The following is a 5,085-nucleotide window of genomic DNA, read 5'->3' on the forward strand; positions in this document are numbered from 1 at the left end:
GTTTCCATTAGGGTTTTATAGTTTTCTAACACTTTACATTTGAGAGCTCTAATGTAACTCTTCTTTGTTGGGGGGGGGGGGGGGGGGGGGGGGGGAGGTTGTTTATCACGAATCCTCTGTGAATTCCTTATCATATGCATAATACCAAACAGGTGAAGTTTAAAGAGTACACTTAAGTGCTTGTGTCTAGTTTATTAGGGTTTTATAGTTTTCTAACACTTTACATTTGAGAGCTCTAATGTAACTCTTCTTTGTTGGGGGGGGGGAGGCAGGAATGGTTTAAATCACTAAAAATACATGTTTGGATGTTTGGAAATGTTTGGATCAAGCAGTATATTTCTAAAAATGGATGCGAAGTACAATATGGGATCTAAATATAGAAACACACAGAATTAAGAAACCAGACATGGTATTTGTCTAGAAAGAAATTAATGCCTTTCACATTTTGAAAAAGGGGGAGGCAGGAATGGTTTAAATCACTAAAAATACATGTTTGGGACTGTGTAAATGTTTGGATCAAGCAGTATATTTCTAAAAATGGATGCGAAGTACAATATGGGATCTAAATATAGAAACACACAGAATTAAGAAACCAGACATGGTATTTGTCTAGAAAGAAATTAATGCCTTTCACATTTTGAAAAGAATGTTCCTCAAAATACTGAATTTTCACCATTTGTATTACTACCAATGTAAAATAATACATGTTGACTAGAATGTGCAAAATTAGGATTATCTTAAAGTTCGGTTCTGTCAAGCTTCTTGTTGGCAATTTAGAATAAAAAGGTTATGAATACTGTTGGACCCGTTTTATATTTCCAAAAGACATCTGCAGTGACTTGTTATACTCTTGTTCTGTTGAATAAGTAAATGCTTACACAGTAAGCCCTCCACTCAACCTTTATTTGACTTTTTTTTTTGGTCACTTTGAATGAAAGTGGTGACAAATGTCAGCTGTTTGATTGTTTCTGGTTTGACTGCACTACCTTATTTGCAGGATTTGTGGGCCAGAGCATTACAATTTTACAGATAGATGCCATAATTAGGCCCTATTATCCTAAGCTCATTTAATTGCCAGTCAGTGAAAGACTGGCAGTACTTAGTGCAGTAACTACCTGCTTTTTGTTGGGTCTCACCACTTGTCTGCACTGCAGAGGAGGTGAGCTTTGGGCGCACCTACTCCCAGGAGGCACATTATCCCAGGCCTCAGCTCTTTGTCAGGGTGAGTCCTGGGAAAGCACTGTTCTCCAATAGCCCTGCCTTCCTGGAAAGGACCAGGTGGGCTTGGAAGGTCGTGGTTGTGACTTCAAAACATCCCCTAGCCACAATAATCGGCGGATAGGGACCACAAGAAGTGGGTTTGTCTTGTAGAGTAGGTGCAGCCAACACCTGACAGAGCTCTGAGATCTGAAATCCCATGTCCTTCTGGGCAAATTCCTCGAGCACGTCCTGCACATGCCACTGCCTGTGGAGAGCAGGAAACCCATCATTTTACTGTTCCCTGCAGTGATTTGGGAATGCAAGATTAACAGGCTGTAAGGATGTAAAACACAAAGATGACGCTCCTCCAGCATTATGACCATTTAAAATCTCAGTATCGTCTATCATTGGGCTGTTGGCTCCCTCTGATTGTTTTGTATTTACCACAGGACAAGGTGTATTTTTAAAGGTATGCCAAATGGCACCTACTCCAAGGTGACAGAGCAAGGACTTTCATGTGACTATCACTGTGGTCACAGCCATGTATTCCTGTGTTAAATCCTCAGTCTCTCTTGTGATGGGCGGGCTGTGCAGTGCTGGAGCCTTCACCCCCTTCCCTAGAGGCTGGATGTGTCCCTTGCCAGGAGAAGCTGAGGGGAAATATCAGTCCCTTTTGGCCTGCCAGGAAGGGTTTCAGAGTACATTCCTGGGTGAGTCTCCCCCAGCTGGAGTTTCTTGGTAGCTCAATGGTGCCTGTGCGCACTCTGAGCACTCCTGTGGGTGTGCCCTGCCTGCTGGGCCATTTCTGCCTTGTCTGAGCTACCAGCTCTGTGGCAATAGGACTGGTCTGACTAGAAATGCCTATAGAAACTCGGGATAGAAATGGTTGTGTCTGCAGTTGCTGCTGGTGACTCAGGAGGGAGGAGAGGAGGCAGCGTTTACCTTTAGGCACAGATTCCTCTCTGTTGGGGAGCTTGGACACACTGGAGTTCCTTGTTTCTCCCAGTGCCCACAGCCCTGTGTGGTGTCTGATGGGTCTCCCCATGCCCGATTTGTACCCGGCCATAGAGGTGCAGCAGCTCTGCTCAGTGGTGAGGTGCACCCACACTGCTCGTGCAGCTCCCAGACCCACAGACACCTAGAGCTCTGCTTTGTCCCTGTGGCTCGCTGTACAGTTCTGCACAGACTTTCTCCCACTGAAGGGCTGAGCCTGCACTGCAGGATGCCCTCATGCTATTGCTGTGCCCCACTGGGGCTGGAGCACAGTAAGGTGCGCAGGCCTACATGGCTTGGTTGTGAAGCAGATCACTTCCCCCTTGTGGGCTCTGTGTTCCCCGTGGGCTGTGATCTGGTCAGCACAGCCAGCTCCCTACAGTTCCCCCTGGGGGGGCGCTTGCTTGCTGGATCCTTGCTGAGTTAGACCCTCTTCCCCACCTTGGTGGTCTGGTCTAGGGTGCCCAGCTCCTCTGCTTGGCTACTGGCTGCAGCTGGAGCAGGGACACCATGAGCAGGGCCTCCTGCCACTTCCCACGCTGTCCCTGCTGTTCTCATCTGCAGGATGCAGCACATGCTTTCCCTCGGTGGAGCTCCAGTCCACTGGCACAGGAAATTGTCCTTTCTCCAGCCTTCCCTCTCCTCCCACCAGTTCCAGAGCACTTAGGAAGGGATAAGCCCCTTTCCTCCCCACTCACATGGCCAGAGCCAGGCCTGCACACAAATTCATTTATTTTTCACTTCACTGTGTTGGGGGAAGAAGGGGGGTGCTCTGCCTTCAGCCACACATCTTTTCAGGGTCAAGGTCTGGATGGATGACTTTGGTTCTTACAGACTGCCTTTCTGGCACTCAGTGGTTTGCACTGCCAAGGAGTCTGGGCCCTTTATTGCTGGCTCCAGAAGTCCCCACAAATCCATGCAATCCTCTGGTCACAGCCAGTGGCACCACTTTCTCCTTCTGTTCCTTTCCACTTTCCCCATAGTCTGGACATGAACACAGGGTGCCTGTAATCCCACAGAGATGCACTCGTAGCTGCAGTGTGTCCATATGCATTGTTCACATCCAGTGGCATAGCCCTGGAAGATAGACTCCCCTGTCTCTCCCTCCCCCAGCGGTTCAGACTGTGCTCTTTCCTCGGTGCTGTCTTCCGCTAATGGGGATTCGGGGTAGCTGCATTTATTCCTAGCCGATATCCAGGAGACCAGCACTGTCCAGTGTCCCCTCATCAAAGGGGGCAAGGATCCTCGTTACTGGAAATAAGCAGCTTTGAATCTGGTCAGTTAAATCCTGCTTAGTCGCTCTTGTAACCTAATCATCACACGTAAATACAGAGTTCTGAACTATATTGACTCCTACCCAGTGCAAAAGGGAAGAGGGCGAGAGAAAGAGACGGAAGGAAGACTTTCCATCATGGGGGTGTTTACAAGCAAACATTAAAGTGCTGGAGGTAGGAGAGAGAGATCTACTTGGTGGGGCAAGGAAACACCAGCCACAAAAATACCCCTTTACACTTTTTCTGGAAGGTGAACAAGCGCCTGGTATTGTTTTGCCTTTGGAGTTCAGTGTCCAGCTCCTTTGTCTGTGCTGTGGTCAGGAAGGCTGGAGGAGAAGAGCTGGGTGGTGGGGGGGACCAGGCTGTCCAGGGACTCTCTCCAGAGATTACAGCCTTCATGTTCTGGGTATACCCCTCACTTTGCAGCAGCAGTTCAGCCTGGGTTACACTGATTAGTTGCGTGTGGTGTTTCTTTTAACTCCCCAGGGAACCACCTCCTGCTTCTGAACTTCAGGTTCCAGCAGTAGAGGCCTGGAGTTACTGAAGGCGGCACAAAGTCTCCTTTTTCCTGGCAGATCAGGCTCTGGCCACAGATCTCAATTTTACAACCAAACCACATTCAAGAAGTCGTTTCCCCTTTCCTGGCTTTGAGTCCAGGTTATAACTCATAAAACCAAAAGCATGGTTTCAGCTTGGAGATCATTTACAAGTGCTTGCTCAGCAATAGGCTGGAAATCAAAGCAGTGGCTGCCTGGGCTGCCCACACGGCTGCAGGGCTGAGCATATTTCTCTGGAGCCATTAGCCAAACGGTGCAGACATGGTGTCTCCTTATGCAGGTCTGACATGCACATGCCAGAGCAGGTAGATTGAACCGGCCCATTCACCTCCTATCCACTGTCTGGGAAGGACCTTCCTCCACAGAGCTCGCAGCCCTGTCAATGTCTGTGTGCCTCATGGCAGCTGTTTGTCTTCCTTGGAGTGCACAGGTCAGCGTGGGAAGGACCATGGACATCACGTCCCATCCTTGCTGCTGTGATGTCCCTGTCCTGGGAATGCTACCGTGAGCCTCTGGGATCGCAGGCATCGCCTGCTCCATGGGCAGCTGTGCCTATTGCTCCCAGCTACCCCCTGCCACTTGGGCTCCAGAGGTAGACAGGCACTTGCACAGTAATCCCAGAGCCCCGTCACCCAACCAGGCAGGAACCCAGGCTCTGCAGACAAAGTCCCTGAGGATTTCCACAGGGCTCTTCCCACCTGCCACTGGCCAGCCTGGCCGTGCCCTCCTCCCTGCCCATAAGGGGGGATGCACCAAGCCAGCATCTGAGTTACTCTGGAGAAACCATGATGGCGGAGGGTGGCAGCACTCCTTTACTATGTCCAGCACGACTGATGTCTCTGACAATATACCTGCCGTATATTTTGCAAGTCTGATGATACAATCTGAAGTCCAGCTGGGTTGTCATTTCTACTGCCCATTTCCAGAACATTGCTATCACTTACTGTTCTTCTCTCCTTCCCAGTCACTGGTTTATCCCCACCCACCCACCCCCCCCTTGTGCTCTTAGCTTTTCACTTCCCTAAATCAAGGTGCAAAGATAGATGCCCAAAAGTGGTAGA

This window comes from Aptenodytes forsteri, unplaced genomic scaffold, assembly GCF_000699145.1.
Source record: "Aptenodytes forsteri isolate BGI_AS27 unplaced genomic scaffold, ASM69914v1 Scaffold249, whole genome shotgun sequence".
NCBI classification, from domain to species: domain Eukaryota; kingdom Metazoa; phylum Chordata; class Aves; order Sphenisciformes; family Spheniscidae; genus Aptenodytes; species Aptenodytes forsteri.